A 27,705-nucleotide genomic window follows, 5' to 3' on the forward strand; every position below is an offset into this window, starting at 1 on the left:
AAATGAATAAAAGAAAAGCCACTGAGTTGAAAAATGGGTAATGGACTGAAACAGGCTCTTTACCAAAAGAGGTATCTAAAAGAACAATAAATCAGAAAAAAAAATGTTCAACCTCATTAGCTATTAGAGAAATAAACTTTAAAATCATTATGAGATCCATTACACAGCCACCAGAGTATCTAAAAAAAAAAAAAAAAAAGACCAATAATAGGAAATGTTATCAAGTATACAAGACAATGCTTGTGGAACAGTGGGTACTCTCCTACACTGGAGGTGTGAAAATAAATTGATACAACCATTTGAATAATCAAATTCATTATCAGATTCTCATTTTCAACAGAGAAGTGAGAAATTGCAGCTCAGAGCAACAGGAAGTTACATCAGAGAGTCCAGCCTCACTACTGCTGGAACAGGGAGGGACACAGGTCAGTGTGGGGAGGGGTGTCCTAGTGGGCAGGGGTAGATGTCTTAGTTATCTAGTGCTGCTATAACAGAAATACCACAGGTGGATGGTTTTAACAAAGAGAAATTTATTCTCTCACAGTTTACGATGCTACAAGCCCAAATTCAGGGTGCCAGGTCTAGTGGAAGACTTTCTCTCTCTCTTGGTTTTGGGGTAAGGCCTAGGAGCTTCTCAGGGCAAGGAAGCACACTCTTGGCTCTTCTTGTTTGCTGGTAATGAGCCCCCCTTCCCAGTCTCTCTGCTCACTTTTCTCTTTTATATCTCAAAAGAGATTGACTCAAGACCAAGCTAATCTTGTAGATTGAGTCTTGTCTCATTAACATAACTGCCTCTAAGCCTGCCTCATTAACATTAACATCATAGAGGTGGAATTTACAACACATAGGAAAATCACATCAGATGACAAAATGGTGGATAATCACACAATACTGGGAATCATGGCCTAGCTAAATTGACACAAATTTAGGGCAGATACAATTTAGTCCATAACAGGTGGGTTAGTTCCACCACATCCTCATGTTATGCTGATAGGAATGCGGACACATCAGACATCAGTTGCAGAAAGAGAAGTTAGGGGTTCTTGAATCACAAAGTAGGTTGTGAACAAATCTCGTATCATAGCAGTCTCATGCTACAGAAGAAAAGAATCATGAACAAGTTAAAGTCAGTCACTATAAGTGTTGACACTCTGAACAGCCCACCACAATTTCAAAATGCCCAAATCCAAAGAGTCCCCATAACCCAGTCTTGTCCCCCCTGCTCCAACCCCTGCAGAGTCTCACCTTTAGAAGCCCTGAGAGATACATTGGAGAGCTTGGCACTGTCCGTGCCTGGAGAAGAACAAAAACAGGACCTTGTCAGAACCCAGGGAAGATAAGACTAGGAGAATGGGAATTATGGGGTGAGGGGGCTCCCACACAGGCTCCCATCTACACTATCCCAAGAGTCTCAGGATCAGGCTCTCTTCCTTCATACTTACTTGCAGCTTGAGTGTAGCTCCCTCCTTTCCCACCTGTGGGAACAAAGCACTCTGTGAGAGATTGGGGAGTAGGAAGGACCATGAGGTCCTAGAAGAGCTCTCTAGTCCTGAATCCCAGAGAAGGTTCCAGAACTGTGACTGGACTAACAACACTCCTGGAAATCTGTCCTCAGCAGAACCTTCCTCTGTGACCTTTGATTATTGTGAATAAAGTCTCCATCATCAAAACCTTAAGGCAGAAGATCTGCCCTTCATTTCCACATGTGCTTTACAAAAGAGTAATTGTTAGCACACAGGGACCCAGACTGGGTTAGCACCTGTGTGGACTGTGCCACCCAAAATGAGGTGGCAAATCTCCTACCTGGGACTTGAAACCACCCAGTGGGACAAGAAAACTCACACAACTACCCCCATCCTACCTGATCTCTTCTTTCTCCAGACCACAGCTCCAGTCACCACAGCTCTGATGACTACAACTCCAAGGAGAACCAGGCCAGCAATGATTCCTCTGATGGAGGTGATGGACTTGGAACAGTTCTGGAAAGAGAAGGGAGGTGAGGAGCTCTGAATCCTTGGAGGTTTCCAGAAGGCCTCCTGCCCTTCTTGCCCCATCTCAAGGTGAGGGGCTGATGTATGTGTATCTCTGTTCATCTCCAGAGGGCACCACCATGATTGCCCACTTCTGGAAGGTTCTGTCCCCTGCAGGCCTGGTCTCCACAAACTCTGTGTCCTGGTCCTGTTTCACTGCCAAGTCAGGGTGACCTCTACCAGGTAGAAGCCCAGAGCCTACCACCTCACTGTGACCTTATGGTCAGAGAGGTGGTGGTTGGTCATATGTGTCTTTGGAGACACTGAGGGGAAAGTTCAGAAAATTCAAGAACTCTGCATTACCTCCCGTGGATCATATCTTAGTTGTCTAGTGCTGCTATAACAGATAAAACACAAGTAGATGGCTTTAACAAATGGAAATTAATTTATTTTCTCACAGTTTAGGAGGCTAGAAGTCTGAATTCAGACCGTTGGCTCTAGGGGAAGGCTTTCTTTCTCTGTCAGCTCGGGGGGAATGTTCTTGTCTCTTCAGTTTGTTTCCTGGTTCCTTGGAGATCTCTATATGGCTTGGCATCAATCTTCCCCCATCTCTACTGTTCTACTTGCTTGTTTAATCTCTTTACATCTCAAAAGAAATAAAGCGAAAATACATCTTACATTAATTCTGCCTCATTAACATAACAAAGACAACCCATAGCATAGAGGTTAGAATTTTGGGGGGACATAATTCAATTCATAACATTCTACCCTTTGGCCACCCAAAATTCATGCCCTTGTCACATGCAAAACACACTCACCTATCACATCATCCCCAAAGTCTTAAATCAACTCCAGGCTCAAAATCTCAAATATGGGTGAGACTTAAGGCGTATTCTATCCTAGGGCATAATTCCTCTTCATCTGTGAACCTGTGAAATCTTGAATACAAGTTATCTGCTTCTATAGTACAATGAAAGAAGAGGCACAAGGTAGACATTTCCACTACAAATGGGAGGAACTGGAGGGAATGAAGGGATAGCAGGTACAAGCAAATCCAAAACCCAGCAGAAAAAATTACATTAGATCTCAAGGCTTGAAAAAAATCACCTCTTCTCTGAGACCATCTGGGCAATAGCCCTGCTCTCCAGACTCTGGGTGTTGGCCATGCCCTCTGAATTCTGGGTGGACATTCCTTGGCCCCAAGCTTGTGTCCCATCTTCCAGGCCCACTGGGATGGCAACTGTGCTCCCTCCGCTTTATGTGGCCTCATTCTCCTCGTCCATCTGCATGGCAACCCCACCCCTCAACCCCAGCAGAACCCCTTTTTCTGCTGGTTGAGTATGGAAGCCCCACCCCCTCAGCTTTGGGCAATGGCCCATCCACCTGGCACACCTTAATGATAGCCCCACACTCTGGAAGCAAGTTGGTGAAGATCCAACTCTTTGAAACCTAGGAGGGTGTGGTCCCACACTTTGTGATCCAGGAAACCATTGCCCCACTCTTTGAAACTGAGAAGACACTGCTTCCTGTGTTCCTCCCAACAGTTCTGCTGATCTGCAAGCTGCTCCAGGGATGGTAATTTTCTTTTCTTGGAGAACAACAGATGTAGCTCCTTTGGTCTGTTTCCTGCCTGTAGAATTCCAAGAAGCACACAGCGTTCTTTCCTTTCATTCTTTCTCTGACCCCTTAAGTCTAAGTTGATGGGTTTTCTGCTGTTGTAATTCATTAGATCCTTCAGTCACAGGCTTAATCTGCTATCTTTTTCCATAGAGATTACAGCCTTGGAAACCCTATGGAGGAGCTCTACTCTGTCCTATAGGGTCACTGTGAGTCAGAATCAGCACACAAGAACAACAACAGTAAACAATGAAAACTGAGCTAACCAAAAGTATAACATATCTATGTTGGGAGGACAGGGGTATGTGAAGGAGAGATAATCCATTATAGATGATACGTAAAACTGAAAAACAAAGAACGAGCAGTATAAATACGTTATGTAGAGGCATAGAAATAACACTAAAGAGAATCAACTGAAAGAATTTAAAGTGGTTCCTTCTGGGGCCCTGGTGGCACAGCAGTTAAGAACTCAGGCTGTTAACCAAAAGGTCACCAGCTCGAGTCCACCAGCCCTTCCTTGGAAACCCTATGGAGTAGTTCTACTCTGTCCTACAGGGTTGTTATGAATCGGAATCAACTCAATAGAAACAGATTTGGTTTTGGTTATTTTCTGGAGTTCAGGAAATGGGGTACATGGAAGACTGAGGATGGCTTCTTCAAAACAAGCCTTGTAAAGTTTTTGAATTTTTAAACTGTGTGCCTATATTCATTCGATAAAAATAAAAGCTCAACATTTTTAGAAGAAAATATCATGGGTGAGCGAATAGACTCAGAATTGTTCTATAAGGAGTGCCATGGAAATGAGGCAGTAACTGGAGTGAGACATGGGATCAGGTGATGAGGTTTTATAGGATTTTGCTTTAATTTATTTAGTTTTTGTCTGTTTAAATGGGAGATTTTACAACATGTGTGTATGCAAGAATGAATGAGCCAGTACAGTGGGAAACTAATGATGAAGAGGAGGGAAATGAGACCAGCACAGGAACACAGGTCTGTCTGACTCCAAGAATCAGTCCATTTAATGTCAGAGTATTTTGTCTTTAGAAGGAAAGGGAACGGTCAATGTACATCTGCCATATTCCAAAACCTGCACTAGGTTCTTCACACTCATGTCTCATATCACCATTACACAGCCCAGCCCAAACCCACAGTGGATGGACAGACATACATCAGTGCCTTCCCATTTTGAAGCATGCAGGTGACATAAATGCGGGCTGCAAATCCTTGTGAGAGTCAGTTTTCATCAGGTTCATTCATACCCAGAGAGTGTGTGTTGGGGGAGGAATAGCTTAAAGTAGGGAAGATCTCCGATTAGATTCCCCATTTAGAGCCGGGGACTCTTGCTGGTCAGGAATGCACTCACATTCCAGAGGATGGTTTAGACATCCCTGTGCTGTTCCCTGCCTTTAACTACCAGGAGTGCTTGATGTACCTACCATGGGCAACAAGGACAGAGGTCTCCCCCGCTTCTTCCTCATCTACTCCTAAACCCAAATTTTCATCCCATCTGCTTGGATCTTCATGTTCCTTAGAGTCATTCCCTTCAGGACAAAGTATCCCCTCAGGGTCTGATATGGATCATTAGTCACAGAACAACACTGATTGATTTTGTACAGAAAACCCCATCACCACTGGGTGAGGGGAGCAATAGAAGGAGTTGAAGGGGTAACGAACACCATCTTGTTACAACCGAACAACCTTGTAAATTGGAGGATTATTACCCTCAGTTTATAGATCAAAAAACCAAGTCTTGTTGTTAGGTGCCAGCAAGTTGACTCCAACTCAGAGCGAACTTACATACAACAGAACAAAATGTTGCCCAGTCCTGAGCCATTCTCATGTTCCTTGCTATGGTTCAGCCCATTGTTGTAGCCCCCATGTTAATCCATCTCATTGAGAGTCTCCCTCTTTTTCGCTGACCCTCTACTTTACCAAGCATTTACCAAGTCTTTGGTCAACGATTGGTCCCTCCTGACAATGTGTCCAAAGTAAGTGAAATGAAGCTTCACCACCCTCACTTCTAAGGAGCATTCTGGCTATACTTCCTCCAAGACTGATTTGTTTGTTTTTCTGGAAGTTCATGGTATATTCAATATTCTTTGCCAATGTCACAATTCAAATGTGTCAGTACTTTGGTCTTCCTTTTTCATTGTCCAGCTTTGCTACGCATAGGAGGCAATTCAAAATACCATGGCTTGAGTCAGGTGTACCTTACACATTGAAGTGGCATCTTTGCTTTTTAAGATATTAAAACATAATTTATTTTTGTTGAGAATTTTAAAGAGGTTTTTTGCCACAAATTTTCTCAGTGCAATATGGTGTTTGATTTCTTGACTGCTGCTTCCACAGGCATTGATTGTTGATTCAAATAGAATGAATTCCTTGATAAATTCAATTTCTTCACTGTTTATCATGACATTGTTTATGGGCCCAGTTGTGAATATTTTCATTTCCTTCACATTCAGTTATAATCCATGTTGAAGGCTGTAGTCTTTTGCCTTCATCAGTAAGTGATTCGAATTGTTTTAATTTTCAGCCAGCAAAATTGTTTCATCTGCATATCACAGGTGGTTAATGAGTCTTCCTCCAATTCTGGTGCTGCTTTCTTCTACATACAGTCTAGCTTCTCAAATTATTTGTTGTGGATACAGATTGAATAAGTAAGGTGAAAGGATACAACTCTGCTGTACAATTTTTCCAATTTTAAACCATGTGGTATCCCTTGTTCTGTTTGAACACTGCCTCTTGATCCATGTACACTTTAAAAAAAAAATTTGGTTGCAATATACACAAACATACAACCGTTCACAATTTCTCCATGTACAGTTCTATGACATTGGTTAAATACTGCACAATTTGTCACCATCCTTACTACTTCTGCCTATAGTGTTACATCACCATTAATTTAGACTGTGCCTTAAAGTTCTCATCTGCACTTTAGATTAACTGTTGTCAGTTTTAATTAACTGTTGTCAGTTTTAATTCATATAGATAATTCTTTATAAGATCATAATGCTCAAAACAAACATTCTATATTAATTGAGCTAAATGTTGCCCAATGTTAGTGAAACTGTCACGGCTAAGGGGCACCTAAGAGAACATAATAGAGACTAAATGAAATATAATATCCTGAGTGGGCACAGAGAAAGAACATTAGGGAAAAACTAATAAAATCCAAATAAGGTATGGAGTTCAGTTAATAATAATAAGGTATCAATATTGCTTCATTAGCTGGGATAAGTGTGCGGTGCAATGCTGACAATAGGGGAAACTGAGTTTTGGGTTATATGGGAATTGACCTGAACAGGGGACAGCTTTAAATTAGGCACAGATAAGTGGAATCATTTCCAGCTGATCCAGGCAGTGGTCAAGCATATTAGTCATTTGGCCCTAAGACCTACTGAGATATTTGTATGTGTGTGTGTGAAACAGTTATAGTCATTTGGCCCTAAGACCTACTGAGATATTTGTATGTGTGTATGTGAAACAGTTACTGCCCTGTCTCCAGGGTTTTGGGAAAAAGTTTTATTCTGTAGTCATCCTGTCAGAAATATCTCCTGGCTTTGTAGTGGGCCCTAGTAGATTTTGGAATTCAAGGTCTTGGTACAGCAAATGACCAAGTAAGTGACTTGAGATGCCCATCATGATCAGGATTTTATAGGATCCACATTGCTCTCCGGTACTCAATCCTCAAGGGGAAGTAGCATATGTAGCATCAGGCTTGAGCAGGTACTGAAAGCACAGGTAAGTTGCAGAGACAACACTCCTAGTGTTCTTATTGCTGCTGCAGAGTTCACTCTTCCTTGTCTCATTCTTGTGGTCTATGAGAAGTTCTCTATTGTCAGTCGACTGTAGAGGAAGAAATCTGATCCTAGGTTACATATGGTTTTGAACTTGCTTTTAATAGTTGGAAGTGGACTGCTGCAACGTTACAGTCTCATCCGAGGACATTCATAAGGAACAGGGAAAGAATTCTTTGTAGTAAGTAGATTTCAAACAGACCATCTAGAAAAGTCTTCATTTCCAAAAGGAGAAGTATCTTGTGGTTAGATCTTCATCGGTGAATAAACCAACCAACCAAACAAAACCAACCCATTGCTGTTGAGTCAATTCCAACTCATACCAACCCTATAGGACAGAGTAGAACTGGCCCATAGGGTTTTCAGGGAGCAGCTAATGGATTAGAACTGCTGACCTTTTGGTTAGCAGCCAAACTCTTAACCACTCATCAGTGCATACAGAGTCGCTAACAGTTTGCTCAGATATTCAACGACTTAGAGGGAATGAGATGGAAAGATTTGTTATAAGAAAATTTGGGGAAGAAATGTGAACCACTAATATGGTACAGTAGGTATTCACACTAACCCTCATATTAACAAAAATAGATTGATAAAATAATTTAAAAACATTGAAGAGCTTGTACTTTAATGGTAATTGACTAGCCAAAATTCAGGAAGCTCTGAATTTACTTTCATCCTGATGTTATTTACTGAGTGTAGAAAACTAAAGCTTTCATTTTCATAGCCTTGTGGATATTTGGAAGAAAAGGCAACTCTCAGGGAACACTCGGAGTGGGAAACCTAACAGGATGATCTCTTCCATTAAACTTCAACCCCAAATGGCCAGGTTTCCAGTGTTAGGGAATGTCCACTTCTCAAGGGACTACAGAGATCGTCACCTTGGTGCTGGTAGCATGGGAAAAAAAAAATTCTTCCTGAGGTTTCACTACCTGTGACCTCTCAGATCAATCTGCAACCCATGTTCACACTAAATGTGTGGTCTGAAAATCCTCAGGCCATGAATTTTATTTAAAATTCACCAGACTGTAAGACACCTGGCAAAAGCAAACAGCAATCCTATCTGGAGGAATATATTAGCATCTAGGCTTTGAAAATTCCGACAAATCATTTTATAAGTACTATGAGCACTTGATAGTGAAAACATTCGTTCACAAGAAAACAATATACCAGGAAAGAATAAGCAGAAGTAACAGACAGTAGAATCATAAAACTCAGATATTAGAATAATAATAAAAGGCTGTAATGTAGCTAGCTATGTTTACTATTATAAAAATGGTGTGGGGGCGGTCTGACCTCTTCTAAGTTCACAAGGCGGAGGGAGAAGCAAGGCTGATTCCTATGAGGTGGAAGTCAGTCATGCCTTCTCTCTTCTCCATCTCTACCAATTCTGACATCAACCATTACCCCCAGAGCATTCTCTACTTCTCTGCTGGGTTCAGTAATTGATTACAATGACCATACAGAACTTACAAACAATTCTCATATTTATGGGATTTACTAGGTAAATAACAGATTACAATTCAGTTCAGGAATGCTCAGCATACAGTTCTTCCTTCAGGACAGCCTCTTCCCCACCGTGGTAGCAGACACACCTCTCTTTGGCCCCTCAGCCTCTATCCGGCTCAGGAAAGTGTTACAAAACTCTCTTAGCCCCTGCCAACAAGTTATGAGAGGCACCCCACTTTGCCAGTAAGCCTAGACCCAAAGACACTCAGCTTTCTCCCTCCATGGGCCAGGAAGCCCACTTTGTGGTCTCCTGCGCATCTCTTCTGCTGCTGTTTCTCTGCCACCTTTTCTCACCATCTTCAGTGCCACAGCTCTCTCTCCCTTGGTCTTCTGGCTCCAGGAGCTTCTCAGTGCAGGGATCCTGGGTCCAAAGGACACACTCAGCTCATGGGTGTTCTTTACTGATGGCTGGGGGATCCTCCCTTTCCCGCCTCTGGGGTGGCTCATCAAGGCCAGTGGGATGGCAAAACTGATCAATTCCCTTGGTGGGTCACAATTACCTTACTTGCAAAGTCTTACCCAATCGCTTGGGTGAGAGCAACAAAACCATGGCAAGAAAGCCCACACAAAAGGCTTTTCTTGCCATGGTTCTTTCATACCTGGAGGATAATTTCCCCCTCCCAATCATTTTACTAATCCAAAACAGTCATTAACAATTTGTCCTACATTAGGGCAAAGAGTCCTAAGGATGAGATTACTCAGGTACTAGCCACTCAGGTCTGTTCCAGGAGTCCATCTGATCTGGTCAGGTTCTCCAAAAGTCATCTCAGCTTCACCTTTCCTGATATCTGATAAAATTTAAGTTGAGAGAAGACTATTCCTTTGCTCTGAGCCTCACAAGGTATCAGTATAGCAAATTTTTAAGGGATTTTAGGTTTGAACACTGTAATCCAGTCCAGCAATGCCTCCCCCTTAGTCCACACTTTCACACTTATAGCTTCTACAATTACAGTTTTTACAATCACATTTAACCCTGTTAACAGTCAATACTTATGAATGAATCATATAATCCTATCTTACCCCACCCTCTCTTCCCCAGACCTGTCAGGAAAAGAGGAATCTATTCAGTGGGGATCCTCACTTGCCCTCCTTACTTTGAGTGAAAATGCACCCACAAAAGTATGTAAGCCAGGCACTTCATGCCTTTATCTTCCTCCATTTTAGATAGCCAATTTCTAAAACGCCCATCCCTATCAAACCAGCACTCTGAGGAGACAAGCATGTTCCTTGGTCTTGAAGAATCTTCTGTTCAGTTTGGAACTTTGAGCGTCTGCATCCATAAGCAAAGCCAGTCCAGAGCAAGCCATCAAATTGCAGCAATCTACACTAACTGACGGTATCAAACATCTTTCCTTTCATTCATTTGGGTTTTGGTCAGCTCATTCCTAGCCATCTAAACTAGGTCACAATGGGTAGCAGCCTTAGGCTCAAGAGTTTACACACACCTCCCAGCACTTCACACTCTCTCATCCCTAGTACTCTTGTGCTAGGTCGACAAGATCTAATGAAACATGTCCAAATTCAGCCTGTCTCTTCATTGCTGCATTTCCCCACTTTCGCTCATGAACGGAACTAGATGGTCTTCACCAGCGAGCATACCAAGGTGTCTACTTGCCAGCTCCCTTTAACTTCTAGTCCTGGAACCAAAAAACCAAACCCACTGTCTTTGAGTCAATTCCGACTTATAGCGACCCTATAGGACAGAGTAGAACTGCACCATAGAGCGCCTGGTGGATTCAAACTGCCAACCTCTTGGTTAGTAGCCGTAGCACTTAACCACTGTGCCACCAGGGTTTGGGGGTTCCTATTGATGGGCACCCGACTTTTCCTGCCTGGGTGCATGAAAAAGCAAAACGATCATTTTTTTTTTCTTCAGCTCCTTCCTCCAAATGCAAGTCTCCTGTTCTCTCAGCAGTTTTAGGTGGTTCTGCTTGTCTTTGCAAATGCAAATTCTGGGTGGGGCTCAGGTTTTTGACCTAAGCCCCCACTCTAAACACAGGGCTACTGCATTCAAACAGCCTGTGTTTCCCTGGAACAAATCTTAGTTCCCCTTTTAGCATATCCAATATAGTATTGGCTGAAGGTAGAGTTACACACTCCCTACAATCTGTAATACCCAATGTTCATTTCTATCATACATATAAGTCTGTTTTACAGTGCTAAGTAGTAGAAACATTCAATATCCATAGTACATTCAATTAAATACATAATCCTTAACATATAAGTCTTTTTTTTAAAACATTCTAGTTTCATCTTCTTTTCTTGATATCCTATCTTCCTATTCATATGCATATAGCCTTGGGCCTCTGGTGAGTGGAACCAGTAGACCCTGGCCTTCCATCCATTCTCCTGCTTATCTGGCCACCCCAGGCCACTCCAAATGCAGCATAACATTTCGTTCAGCCATTACAAGCAACAACAACCAAAGTAACCATCTAAGAATCAATGAGTGATGGAAAACTGGACTATTAAGGGGATACTTGTGTGGGGCATGGACCTATGGAAAGCACTCTGGGAATTTAGAGGGCACATGGGAGTAGGACATGTTGTTAGCCATCAGAAAAACCCCCTTCCTGGATCGGAACGTGATTGGAATCAGCAAGTGGACTTGTTGGTACTGTTGTAGAGAAAAACTTGAATACTGTTCAAGCTAAAACAGAGAGGCTTATTAAGGGTTTAAAACAACTGCAATTGGAGAACTATGTAGCCCATTGAAAATGGAGCCAGGTAGTCCAGGGGCAGTGTCGTTATACAAGTATTTTTATGGGTTTAAAAGATGAACTAAATCATAGGGAGGGTAATTACAGGAAAATCAATGAATGTTGTAATAATCACCCTCTGATTGGTTACTGATTATTAATAGTATACTTAGTGATTACAGATAGTTTCACAGGATGATAGATCTTGGTCACAAGATGCTTACTCTTTTTTTTGTCTATCTTGCAAAAATATCCTGTTGGCAACAGCACCTAGATAGCACTCTTCATGAGTACATGTATTTTGAGGGGTGCACATGGTCACTTGGTCATATGGTTTCACATCCTAGTTTTGACCACCTAGGAAAAATATATTTTTCTCAAAAGACATAGCCATTAGTCCAGAAATCCAGATTAAATTTAGATAACATGGTCAGCATATTATGCCTTTGTCTCGCTGACTGCACTGAAAGCTATCTTTTCTTGAGAGAGTACATTCACTTGAGGTGGCCAATTGGGTCCATGAAATGAGCAGGCATGGGGGTGCTGCACCAATGCAGAGATGGACTGAATCTAGACACAGCCCCCTTGCACTCTCTGAGCTCTGAGGCACAAAATGCCAATAAGGACTGCTCTATCCACCAGCAAGAAAGATAGAGGTTGCAGACAGCTATGGGGCAGATTCCCAGTGGGCAGGGGGCAGGAGGAAGGCCATACACATAACTGGCAAGTTGATTATATTGAACCAATGACAGCAGTGGCACCAGGTGGCTATAAATGGGTCCTCACAGAAATAGATATACTTTGGACTGGGCTTTGCATACCCTGTGACATATGCAAATGCCAAAAACACCATTAAGGGATTGGGACAAAGGATACTGTACCAATTTGGGCCAGTGAGTTATATTTTATCAGACAAAGGAACATACTTTACAGCTTACAGGGTGCAGCAATGGGCCAAGAAACATCATGTTAAATGGACGTCCATGTTGCACACTACCCTCAGAGTAATGGCTTGATAGAGAGTTGGAATGGGCAATTGAAATATTTGTTATCTAAAATGAGGGAAGATAAAGGCATGAAGGGCTGACTCACATGTCTTCATGAATGTGACTCAGAGCCAGGGAATAATCTTCTCTCAGTTAAATTTTATCAGAGGACAGAAAGGGTGAAGATGAGATGAACTATTGGAGAACATGGCTGTTTTAGTCATTTAGTGCTGTTTTTTTTTTATAACAGAAATACCACAAGCGGATGGCTTCAACAAAGAGAAATTTATTCCCTCACAGTCTAGTAGGTTACAAGTCCAAATTCAGAGCGTCATCTCCAAGGGAAGGCTTTCTCTGTCAGCTCTGGAGGAAGGTCTGTGTCATCAATTCCCCTTTGCCTAGGAGCTTCTTGGGCACAGGGACCCTGGGTACAAGGGAAGCGCTCAGCTTCTGGTGCTTCTTTCTTGGTGGTATGAGGTCCCCCTACCTCTCTGATTGCTTCTCTCCTTTATACCTCAAAAAAAGATTGGCTTAAGGCACTATCTAATCTCATAGATCCCATCAACATAACTGCCACTAATCCATCCCATTACATCATAGTGATAGGGTTTACAACACATAGGGAAATCACATAACAGAATGGTAGACATACAATATTGGGAATCAATCCACAACACTGACCAAAACAAATAGATACCTGCAGCAGATCTGAATGACTGGTACTTGAGAAACCTCACCCTTAGGACTCTTCTACCCTATGGAAGGACTTATTGTTAATGCCTTTTGGACTGGCAAAATGGTTGGAATGGGGAAGTTAATTCTTCAAGTATGAAAGGGTCAATGTCTAGAAGAGCCAAGAGGTGTCCTGTGGTGCAATGAATTACTTAATATGGCCCTTCTAGCCATTGTCCTTGTGACTCACATGCAATGATTGAGTGGGACTATGCAAATAAGATACATGGAACCTGTAACAGTTGGGATTAAATGTAAACTTGGCTAGGTCATGATTCTCAGTATTGTATGGTTGTCTTCCATTTTACGTTTTAGAAATCCTAACCTCTACATGTTAATGAGGCAGGGTTGGTGTGGGGTGTGTCCCGAGTCACAGGCTTGCAGGAGGGTGAATCAACTCCCACCCTTACTCAAGTTACCCCTTTCCCTGGGGTGTTGCCTGCATCCCAGGTATATATGTGGATCCCTATTAGTGCTTTCTCTCTGTCTCTTCTTCTGCGTCCGATTTGTGATTGTCTAACCTCTGGTTCTTGGGACTCGAGCCAGAGGCCAGCTGTCTTACCTGCCAATTCTGGGATTCGCAGGCCTCCTCAGCCAGATGGGCTGGCGGCCTATCACCTGACCTGATTCACCAGCTTCTGCAGCCTTGGGGGCCAGCAGTCTGTAGTCTGACCTGCTGATTTGGGTTCATCACCCCCGCAGCCACAAGGGTCAGGAGAAGCCTACATCTGACTCACAGATTTGGGACTTGCTAGCCTCCACAACCGTATGAGCCATTTCCTTGATATGGCTCGTGAGTTCTGTGAGATGTTGCAGTGAATTACAGAACCCAAAAATGGGAGAGAGAGTACTGAGGAGAGGGGGAGTAGTTGATGTCAGAGATGACAGAGTGGTACAGCAGTTTGGAAAGGCTGGACATTTGGGACATCATTAACCTCTGCCTCATAGGAACCAGCTGTGTCCTGATTCTTACAAAAGAAAATATTCATTTAACTCATTAAAAACAAGGTTTAAAATGTGTTCAGGTAATAATAAAACTGTAAAGAATGTCCAAGAAAATATGAAAGTAATAAGATACAACTTTTATAAATGAAAATATAATGAATAAAATTAAAATCTCAATGGATTTTTCCAGAAAAAAAAAAAAAAAAGACAATTTGATACGAATAGGCCATTACTAATGGAAGTTCTAAATAATGTACTTTAGGTGAAGGAAAGACCCCGGAATGTATGAGATGAAAGAAAGAATAAATTTTAAAAGTGCAAATATATAGGGGAAAATTTAAATTAATACTGTTCTGGAAAAAATAAAGATGTCTGATTAGGTAAAAAAGATAATATATACTTTGGGAGGGGCAAAACAGAGTTAACTGAAATCTAAACTCTCCCTTTTCCCCAAAATAATGCTAAAGATACAGATTTCTTTACATTCTGATAAAAATTTTCCAAAATAAACTTCTCACTCAGTATGTGGTCTTTTCTTGTTATTACTGTTCTGTACATTTTAGTGTAGGGCATATAAAGGGGTCACTTTGGGAGTCCTTCTATATGTTACCTTTCAAAATGATTGCTGAACTACTCAGTAATTCAGATACTCAAATCTCAAATTTAACTGTAGAGTTTTCATTACTGGGCAGTTTTCTGCAACAAGAAGGTCATTCATAGAGTAGGTGGAACCTGACATTTTTTGTCTTTCAGAACCATGGAGAAATCCAAGTATCACGGATATTAGGGATTGAATCTCAGATGAATTCAATGGGATCCCAGGGAGAAAAATTTTAGATAATCCCAAATGGACATGGAATTATGATTTTAAACACAGTCATTTATCACAATCTCAAGCACTGCACAGCTGCTGCATGATCTCAGGCAAGTTTTTAGCCTCTCTTAACCTAATTTTCCTTGCACAAGTTATTAAATTTTCTAGACTTCATTTGTTCATTGTAAATAATAATATTGCCCTTCTTATATGACTGTGGTAAATGTTGAACAAAATAACCCATGAAGGTACTTAACCCCAAGCCTGGAATGTAGCAAGTGCCTTTTAAATGCAGGTATTATTACTATGGTTGTTGTCCTTGTTACTTTCTATATAATAACAAGGAATTTTCATTTACATAGGTTTCCATACAGAATCTCTAAAAACCTGATGGATCAGCACTTATTTTCCAAGATTTGTTGACAATATGAAAATACTCTAGTCGCAATCCAGAAATCTTATAGAATTTCCCGGTATCTCATTGACAGGTTTCCTTTGATTCCAGAATGTTATTGCCTTGGTCTGGGACAATTCTCTTGAATTCTGGGACACTTTTGCCTGGTGTCTTGGAAAAAGAATGATTTCAATACAAAGTTTATCTGGTTGAGGTTGAGATTTCAGAAAACTCAGGCCTGAGAAGCCAAGTGTAGAGCAGACACTTCAGCAGCAGGAAGAGACTATAACAAATGCAAGGCAGTTAAAGAAATGTTTGCTTTCGGCTAATGGGTACAGCCAAAACTAAATACAAACTAAAGTTTTTATTAGTCAAATGCCTTATTTGGAATATACTTCCCAAAGTATTTCTCTAAAATTCCCAGCAAGACTAGACCACGGGCCACCATGATCCTCCCAGTCTTCAGGAATAACCCTGTGAGCAGAGAGGAAACCAACCAGCTCATGAAAAGTTTCACCTGAAGTTTTACAAAATCAACTATAATATTGGGAAGAGGATTGGACATAGCTTAATTGTGTATAGGTCCCTGGGAATGTTATATCCATGTGCTATGTTTTAAAGAGATGTGGTAAGCAAAAGTTTGATTTGCTAAATTCTTTTGCAGAGTAGTTTATAATTGGTAGTCTGAAATTACTTGTAAGGAAGACTAGTTATAAAGTCATCCCTAGATGGCTAGGCCAAAATTTAGCATTTGAAAGAAATGCTGTCTAACTTTTGGCACCTGCCGGAAAATCTGGGTGGCTACACCTGGGTAGGCTCAATTTTACAGCTGGAAGGACTCTTAGAACTCATCATAGTCAAATATTTTAATTTTCAGATGAAATGAGGGGGCAAGTAACTCAAGCATCCAGCACTAGTATTTTGCAGTGTATATCCCTACCCTTTTTTAGCCTCAAATTATTTCTATTTATAGAAATAATAACTCCACTGTTGTTACTTTTGCCATTGAGTTGGTTCCAACTCATAGCTACCCTATTGTCTCAGTTATCTAGTGCTGTTGTAACAGAAATACCACAAGTGGATGGCTTTAGCAAACAGAGATTTATCCTCTCACAGTCTAGTAGGCTACAAGACCAAATTCAGGATATCAGCTCCAGGAGAACGCTTTCTCTGTTGGCTCTGGAGAAAGGCCCTTGTCATCAATATTCCCCTGGACTAGGAGTTTCTCCTTAAAGGAATCCCAGGTCCAAAGGACATGCTCTGCTCCCGACGCTGTTTTCTTGGTAGTATGAGGTCCCACTGTCTCTGTCTCTCTGCTTGCTTCTCTCTTTTATATTTCAAAAGAATTGGCTCAAGACACAATCCGATCATGTAGATTGAATCCTGGCTCTTTAACATAACTGCCGCCTATCCCTCCTCATTAACATCATAGATGCAGGATTTACAACACATAGGAAAATCACATCAGATGACAAAATGGTGGACAATCACACAACACTGGGAATCATGGCCTAGCCAAATTGATACACATATTTTTGGGGGACACAATTCAATCCATGACACCCAGGTACAACGGAACGAAACACTGACAGGTCCTGCGCCATCCTCACAATCGTTATTATTCCTGAGCCCATTGTGGCAGCCACTGTGTCAATCCACCTTGTTGAAAGTTGTCTTCTTTCTCATTGACCCTCTACTTTACCAAGCATGGTGTCCTTCTCCAGGATTGGTCCCTCCTGATAACATGTCTAAATAGGTGAGACGAAGTCTTTGCTTCGAAGTCTTTGCTTTAAAGTCTTTGCTCTGGCTGTACTTCTTCCAAGACAAATTTGTTCATTCTTCTGGCAGTCCACAGTATATTCAATATTCTTTGCCAATACCATAATTCAAAGGCATCAATTCTTCTTCAGTCTTTCTTATTCATTGTCCAGCTTTCACATGCATAGGAGGTGACTGAAAACACCCTGGCTTGGGTCAGTCACATCTCAGTCATTAAAGTGGTATCTTTGCTTTTTAACACTTTAAAGGGATCTTTTACAGCAGATTTGCCCAGTGCAATGGGTCATTTAATTTTTTTGACTGCTGCTTCCATGGGCTTGCTTGAGGATCCAAATAAAATGAAATCCTCGACAACTTCAATATTTTCTCCATTTATCATGATGTTGCTTATTGGTCCAGTTTACATTCTGTCACATAGGGTTGCTATGAGTTGAAATTGACTCAACGACACACAACATATTTGATATAAAAGAAGCCCAGCTGGCACAACAGTTAAGTGCTTGGCTGTTTGCCTAAACGTCCACAGTTCAAACCCACCCTGCAGTTTGAACCCACCCATCAGCTAGAACCCTCCCAGTTACTCCATGGGAGAAAGACCTGGTGATTTGTTTCTGTAAATATTACAGCATAGAAAAGCCTATGGGACAGTTCTACTCTGTCACATGGGGCCGCTATGAGTTGGAATCAGCTCACTGGCACCTAACAACAACAAATATTCAATATACATAATTTCCATGATGGTTTTACATACATTAACTCATTTGACCTTACCAACCCTGTAAGGCTGCCAGAGAAGAACTTACTATCTTCATTTTTTCAATAAAAAATCAAGGCCCAAAAATGTTAAATAAATTTCCCAAGGTTAGAGTTGTGAGCTCCTGAACATACAGATTCTCTGATCTTCCAAGAGTCCTTTTTCCCTCCAGGTAAAAAATATGGAAAAAAATCAGATTGATTTTATCTTCAGATCTTAGAAATTAACTGACTGCAGTGCAAGAAAGACTGGGACGGTGTTGTAGATTACCTTTATGTCAGAATTTAAAAGCTTTATTTTATCATGTATACCCCAAACTAGACTTTTCTTTTTTAATTTAGAGAAGGACATGGAAGGCAGTGCTTTAAGAGATAAAATGCATGGCACCTAATGTAGTTGCTCCAATTAGTAGGCTGTCAACAAGTGTCAAACAAATGTATATATAAAGGTCAAAGTATGGAAGAGATGGAAGGAAGCCGAAAAGAGGAGAATACACAAGCTTCTTTATCCCTTGGAGGAAGTGATAAAAGGTCTGTAATGAATCGGAGGACCAGTGGGGTTGGGAAGTTAGAGGAAGGGATGGGAAGCTGACAAATTGTGGAGTCTGGCTTGTCATAGTAGGAGAGGGAGAGGAGAAAGATAACTCAAAGGTTAACCAAATGAGAGCAAGAAGGAATGGGGGAACCAGAGATTAGCAGCACTTCAGTGGTATGGTGGACAATAAACCCAGATCCATTGACTAGGTGCTTCAGGTTCCTCTATGAGTTTTGAAAAGATCTCAGTTCTCTACTTTCAGAGATTTGATTGATTATGTCTGGGAGGGACCCAGTATTTATACAAGGCTCTTCATGGGATTTGTCATGAATCTGGATTCTAGAGTCTGGAGAGTGATATCATTCAGGTCAAAGTAGGCACTCAAAGAAGGAGGATTGTACTGTTTAGAATAGCATAGAGAGTTTGAGGAGAATGAAGATGGAGGAAAGGCCATTATGTTTGAAACCAGAGGTCACCACTGACCACTGAGAATTGATAAGAGGGTCAGAATGAGCACTGATGTAGAAACAGAGAGAATTATGGTATGAGCAGGGGGTGGTGAGGAGACAAGTCTGGATTAGCCTGGCAGGAGCATTATGTATATCAAACATTTGTTGTTGCTGTAGGATGTGAGGAGCCCAGGTTGAAAGTCTTGGAATTTACCCTATCTGAGCAGCAACATTTAAGTCTTTGAGTAGGGCTGAGACATGAAGAAAGTGCACAGTGGCTGGAAAAACTAACGACAGGCATGTTTCAACTGAACCTGCCTAAGCTACATAGAGATCTGTGTGTGGTGCACAAAGAAGTCCCTTACTTATCCTCTCCAGGTAACATAGCTAGCTAGTGGTAGAACGAGGAATATAAGACAAGAACACTTCTTGGGCTGAAGTATGGGGTGATTTCAGGGATAGAGAAGCTTACAAGCAGAAAAAACTCAGAGATAAGGAAAATATTAAGTGTGGCTGGCTGGACCTGTAGAATCTGAGTTCCAAGTGTAGCTAAGACTTTAAAAATCATTCACAGCAGCAATGCGATTGTCAGTCTAGCTAATCAGTAAGATCATCAGTTCAACTACCAAGGTCTACTGCCATGTGGAAATGGAAGACTCTGGGAAGTTTGCGTAAGGATACGTGTGTAAAGATATGCAATGGGTGTTAACTGTAGAGAAAAATAATGGAAATAAATATTTATTACTACGGGAGTAGTTGCAATCATACTATAAAGCAATTTTAAAAATTATGAGTTAAAGATTTTTCTATGAAACTGGCAGAATATATATGATTTTTTAATAAATAAAACATAACAAATAGCAGGGCACAATGAATAGAATAGTCTTATTAAAAAAAAAAGCTACAATGAGATGGAAACACCCAATATAAGCATTTATGATTGCCTGAGAATGGAGAAAGTAAATATCAAGAACAGGCTAATAATATTGATCACCTTAGTAATGTGGTATGTATTTAGATATAGAAGAGTGTGATAGTTAAGGCTGTGTGTCAACTTGGCTGGGCCATGATTCTCAGTGGTTTGGCAGTTATGATGTAGTTTGGCAGTGTGATCACTTCCATGATGAGATTTGATACAATGTGACCACCTCCATGAAGGGATCTGCTGTGAGTAGCCAATCAGCTCAAAGGGAGTTTCCTTAAGCCTGTGGCTTGCATCAAATATAAGTGAATATTCAGCAAGGCTCGTGGGCTTTTTCCTTGCTCTGAATCCTGCAGCTGGCTCTTATTTATCTGACCTCTGGTTCTTGGAACTTGGACTAGCAGTTTACCTGCTGTCTTGCCTGCTGTTCTTGGGATCGGTCCATCTTTACAGTTTGTCAGTGAGAGCCCTGCTCTCTAACCTACAGATCTTGGATTCACCAGCCCCTGTGGCTATGTGAATCAGGAGAAGCCTCTTTCCTGACTCATGGACTTGGAACATTCCAGCCTCTACAACCACGTGAGCCATTTCCTCGACATAAATCTATATATATATTTACATGCTTTACTGGTTTTGCTTCTCTAGAGAACCCAGCCTAAGAGTGGTTCTAGAGAAACAAAATTATAAGGATGAGTTTTCTAAATTGGTTCTCAAGTCTGGTTAGTCTTAAAGATGTTGATGATCCTCCCTCTAGTAGTAAAGTGGGCACTGCTAATCCATGGCATGAAGTGACAATACGAATATGTGAAATACCACCAAGTCAGCTATTGCTAAAAGGTGAGGCTCTGGGTGGCTGCATGTGTAATACTTTTCTACAATTTTGTCAGAATGAGAAGTATAAGGAAGCTGGTTGGTGGGCCCTAGTTTCGCTAGACAAACTGATGAAAGAAAGAGATGAGCTTGGGACTTCAGAGTCAAAGCTCAAGCGCCATGTAGATGACCTCAAAGTTTCCACTTGTGCCTTGGAAAAAAGCCTTATTTCTTGTACAGAGGTGATACTGCTGAAAATGAAGCCCAGAGTCTTATGACAGTGGCTGAATTACAATGCAAACTCAATTGGAAAACTCAAAAGGTGTCTGAAGTTAAAGTGAGGGCACTGATTGGGAAGAAATGGAATCCCAAAACTTGGGATGGGGACATATTGGCAGATAATCAGGAAGCTAGAGACACTAAGGCCCTAAATTCCATTGAATCACTCCTGCCAACAGAACCAGCCCTCTCATTTCCATCTGAAGAGATTATGCCATGTTAGTCTCCTAAACCACCCTCCCCAGTAAAATCATTAGACCCTCCACTCCCATCTAATGAGCTTAACCCAGCTGCACATAAAGTACCTTTGTCTGAGTCAATGCCTAGGACATTGCGTGAGGCAAATGCTTTACAAAGTAATACTGAATATTCTCAAAACATTACTCCACTTCCAATTTTGTCTTCTAGACCTATACCTATACTTAAGTCCCAGCAAGCCCCAAAAGGTGAAGTACAAAGTGTGACCCAGAAGGAGGTATGCTACACTCCAAAAGAACACCTTGACTTTTCTAATATGTACAAACGGAAACCTGGGGACTATGTGTGGCAATGGCTATTAAGGGTATGGGATAACGGTGCAAAGAAGATAAAGATGGATCAGTCTGAATTTACTGATATGGGTTCACTAAGTGCAGATTCTTTATTCAAGGTTTCAGCTCTAGAAGTTAGGAAAGGATTTCATAGTTTATTTGGCTAGGTTGCCAAGGCATGGATTATGCAACGGCCTAGGCTAAATCAAGCTGAAGTACCAGACCTGCCTTTGTATGCTGTAAAAGAAGGTATTCAAGGGCTTAGGGAAATTGGCATGCTAGAGTAGATTTATCAGGTTAGAACTACAGTCCCACACATTGAGTGCTCAGAGGATAAACATTTTACCATAACTGTGAAGAACAAATTTGTGAAGAGAGCCCCAGAATGTTGAAGACTGCAGTGATTGCTATTTTATATAAGCCAGATTTGACAGTGGGAACTGCCCTAACTGAATTAAGACACCTAACTACAATGGGGCTGATAGGACCCCCTAGTAAAGAGGCCAAGAGGCTGCATTCAATTGAAAAAGACAAGGTAGGTGTGGTTAGCATAATGGACAGAACTAAAGCACTAATCACAATAGTCAGACTGATATAAACTTATGGCATTGGCTACTTAGTCATGGTGTCCCTAGGAGCAAAATAAATAGGAAATCTACTAAATATTTACTTGATCTGTACAAGTGGATGAATTCTAGGTCAACTAAACAGGAGCGTAACTCGAATTGCCAGAACAGAAAGTCACAGTCCCTTAATCAGTTCCCAGACTCGAACGAGTTTAAAGACCTAAAACCACTTGAATGAAGGGGAGGCCACGTCCTCTTGAGGAAGAGGCCCGCTACACTGCCAAAAATTTATACCGTTAATCTTTCTCACAGCTTTCCCCAAACGAATCTATGGCCTTTTATAACAGTGACTGTTCACTGGGAAAAAGGAAATAATCAGATTTTTCAGGGATTACTGGATACTGGCTCTGAACTGACACTAATTCTGGGAGACCCAAAATGTCACTGGGCCCACCAGTCAGACTGGGGGGATACGGAGGTCAGGTTATTAATGGAGTCTTAGTTCATGTCAGTCTCGCAGAAGGTCCAGTGTACCCCCGAACTCATCCTGTAGTGATTTCTCCAGTTCAGGAACGCATAATTGGAATAGATATACTCAGCAACTGGCAGAACCCCCACAATGGATCCCTGAAAAATGTAGAAAGGGCTATTATGGTAGGAAGAGACAATTAGAATCCATTAGAACTGCCCCTAATTAGGAAAATAGTAAACCAAAAGCAATACTGCATTCCTGGAGGAATTGCAGAGGTTACTTCCACCATCTAGGACTTAAAGGATGCAGGGGTGATGATTCTCACCACATCCCCATTCAACTTGTCTATTTGGCCTGTGCAAAATACAGATGGATCTTGGAGAATCACAGTAGATCTCTAAAACTTAACCAGGTGGTGACTCCAATTGCAGCTGCTGTTCCAGGTGCAGTTTCATTGAGCAAATTAATACATCTCCCGGTATCTGGTATATAGCTATTAATCTGGCTAATGTCTTTTTCTCCACACCTATTTCAAAGGACCATCAGAAGCAGTTTGCCTTCAGCTGGCAAGGCCAGCAATTCACCTTCAGTTGCCTACCTCAGAGCAACATCAACTCTCAAGCCTGATGTTATAACTTGGTCCACAACGACTTTGATTGTCTTTCCCTGCCACAAGATGTCACCCTGGTCCATTATATTGATAACATTATGCTGATTGGACCTACTAAAGAAGCAGTGTCAATGACTCTGCATTTATTGGTAACATATTTAGAAGATTGGACTTATTGGTAAAATATTTCACCTCAGTGAAATTTCTAGGGGTCCAGTGGTGTGTGGCATGTTGAGATATTCCTTCTAAAGTGAAGGATAAATTATTGCATCTGGCCCCTCCCACAACTAGAAAGGAGCACAAAACCTAGTGGGCCTCTTTGGATTTTAAGGGAACATATTCCTTGTGTGTGCTACTCCAGCCTATTTATCAAATGACTTGAAAAGCTGCTAGCTTTGAGTGAGGCCCAGAGTAACAGAAAGCTCTGCAACAGGTTCAGGGTGCCATGCAAGACACTCTGTCACTTGGGTCATATGACCTGGCTGATCCAATGGTGCTTGAAGTGTCAGTGGCAGATAGAGATGCTATTTGGAGTCACTGGCAAGCCCTGATTGGTGAATCACAATGGAGACCCTGAGAATTTTGGAGCAAAGCCCTACCATCCTCTGCAGATAACTACCCTCCTTTTGAGAAACAGCTTTTGGCTTGTTACTGGGCCTTAGGAGTGACTGAATTCTTAACTGTGGGCCACTAAGTCACCATGTGGCCTGAGCTGCCCATCATGAACTGGGTGTTGTCTGACACACAGAGTCATAGAGTTGGAAATGCACAGCAGCACTCCATCATTAAATGGAGATCAGGCCCTAGCAGGATCTGAAGGCACAAGTATGTTGCATGAGGAAGTGGCCTAAATGCCCATAGTCTCCACTTCTGTCACATTACCTTCCATCTCCCAGTCTGCACCTCTGGCCTCATGAGGAGTTCCTTATGATCAGTCGACTGAGAAAGAGGAAACTTACGACTGTTTTACAGATGGTTCTGAGCGATATGCAGGCACCACTCAAAAGTGGACAAGAGCCATTCTACAGCCCCTTTCTGGGACCTCCCTGAGTCCCTGATATGGCACCATCCCTCAAGGTGATCAACCAGCAAGCTAGTGGCAAGTTGATTACACTGGACCACTCCCATCATTGAAACAGCAGCATTTTGTTCTTACTGGAATAGACACTTACTCTGGATAAGGACTTGCCTCCCGTGCATGCAATTCTTCTGCCAAAACTACTGCCCATGGACTTAGAGAATGCCTTATCCACTGTCAGGGTATCCCACACGGCATTGCCTTGGATCAAGGGGGTCACTTCACAGCAAATGAAGTGGAACAATGGGCCCATGCTCATGTAATTCAGTGGTTTTACCACGTTCCCCATCATCCTGGAGCAGCTGGCTTGATAGAACAGTGGAAGAGCCTGCTGAAGACACAATTATGGCACCAGCTAGGTGACAATGCCTTGCAGGGTTGGAGCAATGTTCTCCGGGAGGCTGTATATGCTCTAAACCAGCATCCACTATGTGGTGCTCTTTCCTGCATGGACAGGATCCATGGGTCCAGGAATCAAGGGGTGGAATTGGGAGTGGCACCATTCACTACTACCGCTAGTGACCCACTTGCAAGATTTTTGCTTCCTGTCCCTGCAACCTTATGCTCTGCAGGTCTAGATGTCTTAGTTCCAAAAGAAGGAATGCTCCCACCTGGTGATACATTACTAATTTCATTGAACTGGAAGGTGAGAATGCCACTTGGCCATTTTGGGCTCCTTGTGCCTCTGGATCAACAGGCAAAGAAAGGAGTTACTATACTGGCTGGTATTATTGATTCTGATTACTAAGAGGAAGTTGGATTGATATTGCATAATGGAGGTAAAGAGGAGTATGTCTGGAATGCAGGAGATCCCTTAGGGTGTCTCTTAGTACTACCATGCCCTGTGACTAAAGCCAATGGAAAACTACAGCAACTCCATTCCAACATGACTACTGTGATGGTTAAGATTGTGTGCCAACTTTGCTGGGTGATAAGTCTCAGTGTTTTGGCAGTTGTATCATGTGATACTTCTCTGTTGAAATTTGATGTGATCGCCCCATGATGGGATCTGCTGTGGTACCATCGGTGGCAGGGCCTGTGGCAGCTCACCAGCCCCATCAATCTTTATCTCTCCGCCCTCCGCCCTCCACCACCTAGCTTCTTTCTACTCGCCTTGCCAGGGTTTTTGCTTGTTCTAGGTTCTGCAGCTGGCTCCTGTTCATCTGACCTCTGGTTCTTGGGACTTGAGGTAGCAGTTTGATTGCCGATCTTGAGATCAGTCAATCTTCATAGCCTGCTACAGCCCTGTTCTTTGGTCTGCCAATCTTGGATTCACCACCCCCTGCAACTATGTGAATCAGCAGAAGTCTGTAACACCTCTGCTTTCTGGCCTGCCGATCTTGGGTTTGCCAGCCCGCGTGGCTACGCAAATCAGGAGAACCCTTTTTCTCGTCCAATGGACTTGGGACATTACAGCCTCTAAAAACCACGTGTATCAACTTCGCTGGGCCATGATTCTCAGTGTTTTGGTAGTCATATATTGTGATCACTTTCCTGTTGAGATTTGATATGTGATCACGCCTAGATGGGATCTGCTGTGAGGAGCCAATCAGTTGAAAGGGAGTTTCCTTGGGCTTGCAGTCTGCATCTGAATATAAGCAGACATTCTGGAAAGGCCCCAGGGCTTTTGCTCATTCTGGATTCTGCATCTGGCTCCTGTTATCTGACCTCTGGTTCTTGGGACTTGACCTAGCTGCAGTCTTGCCTGCTGATCTTGGGTTTACCAGCTCCTGTGGCTATGGCTACCCTGATCCACAGACTTAGGACATTTCAGCCTCTATAATCATGTGAGTCATCTCCTTGATATTAATCTCTATATATATTTATATGCTTTACTGGTTTTCCTTCTCTAGAGAACCCAGCCTAAGAGAGAGGGTCTCACCTTCTTTTGAGCCAATGTGAACTTAGAAAGAATGCCCCTTAGAGAAAGCTTGCATTCAAGTGCTGGCTTTGCAGTAAACTTGGGTATATCATATAACCTCTGAGTCTTTATATTTATAATGACAGGATACATGCTAAGAACCTTGTACCGTTATCATTACAGAGAAAAAAGTTCTTAGAGTCTTAGAAAATTTTGGAATGTCCCTCCACTCTAAATATTTCACAGTATAATTTCTGCAGGAGTCCTTGGATGGTGCAAATGGTTAACACACTCAACTGCTAAACAAAAGGTTGGAGGTTCGGTTCACCCAGAGGTGCCTGAGAAAAAGGTCTAGAGATCTTCTCCCAAAAAATCAGCCATTGAAAACACTATGGAGCACAGTTCTACTCTGACTTATTTGGGGTTGCCATGAGTCAGAAGCAATTTAACAGCCACTAAAAAAAAACTAGGCACTGGGTTTTGTTTTTTTTTTTTTAGTATATAACTTCTCCAAGCCCTGGGGTTGACTGGACTGAACTGAAAACCCATCTTCCACCCCTAATCCCCACATCAGACTGAAGATTCCCTGGATTCTCTCAATACTCTGGTCAAATAGGAAGTCATAAAATATTCTTTCTGTTCAAAATACACCCTCAAGGAGCCCTGGTGGTTCAGTGGTTAAAGTGAGTGATTGCTAACCAAAAGGTTGGAGTCTCAAAACTACCAGCGGCTCTGAGGAAGAAAGATGTTGCAGTCAGCTTCCGAAGAGAATTACAGCCCTGGAAATCCTATGGGGTTGCTACGAGTCAGAATCGATTCAACAGCAGTGGGTTTAGTTGGGTATACCAAGACCCCTTAAACTTTAGTTTTGTGGAACTCTGTGTATTTTCCCTTCTTCTCAGATCTCACTGCTAGTCCATCAGGAAATCTATGGGTTATCCCTTTAAACTATATAAAAACTCTGAAAATCTCTCCATTTTCACTGTTAATACCCTAGTCCAAGCCACTATCATCTCTCACCTAGGTGATGAGAATAGCCTCCTAACTGGTTTCCTTTCTTCCACTATTGCTCTCCTAGTCTAGTCTTAAAAAAGTTAGAGTGATCCTTTTACATCACATCATGTCACTGCTTCCTAAAAACTTCCAATGGCCTCCCCTTGAATAAATCAAATTCCTCATGATGGTTTAAAGACCCCTGGCCTCCTATGATCTCTCTGGCCACATTTACCACTCTCCATCTTGCTCTCTCTGTGCCACTCACGCTGGCCTACCCAGCACAGCTCCTGCTGCCAGATAATACCCTGTAGCAATGCTCTGCTACAGAGTAAGTGCTCAGAAAATATTTCTGAATGAATTTATCAAAATATCCTAACTTTGTTAGTCTCCAGAGTGGGAAGAAACTATAGGAAAAGAACATAGTTAAACTTCCTAATTTTACAAATGCCTGTTGTAAGGATAGTAACTCAGATTCCCTTATGACCAGGCTCTGTCTTTTCTAATATATTTCACTACTTATTGTTACTCTCAGTATTATTATGATCATTACTTATACTCCATTAAAATAATCCATAATATCTAATTTCAAGGTGCCTTCTCAT

General features: G+C 41.9%; 1 pseudogene; it reads right to left on the reverse strand.

Annotated features, from left to right (window-relative positions):
* Nucleotides 1-258: 258 nt before the first annotated feature.
* The window catches only part of LOC135230795 (class I histocompatibility antigen, Gogo-OKO alpha chain-like), a 49,744-nt pseudogene continuing 22,297 nt past the window's right edge, over nucleotides 259-27,705 (reverse strand).

This window comes from Loxodonta africana, chromosome 1 (assembly GCF_030014295.1).
Source record: "Loxodonta africana isolate mLoxAfr1 chromosome 1, mLoxAfr1.hap2, whole genome shotgun sequence".
In the NCBI taxonomy this organism is placed as follows: Eukaryota; Metazoa; Chordata; class Mammalia; order Proboscidea; family Elephantidae; genus Loxodonta; species Loxodonta africana.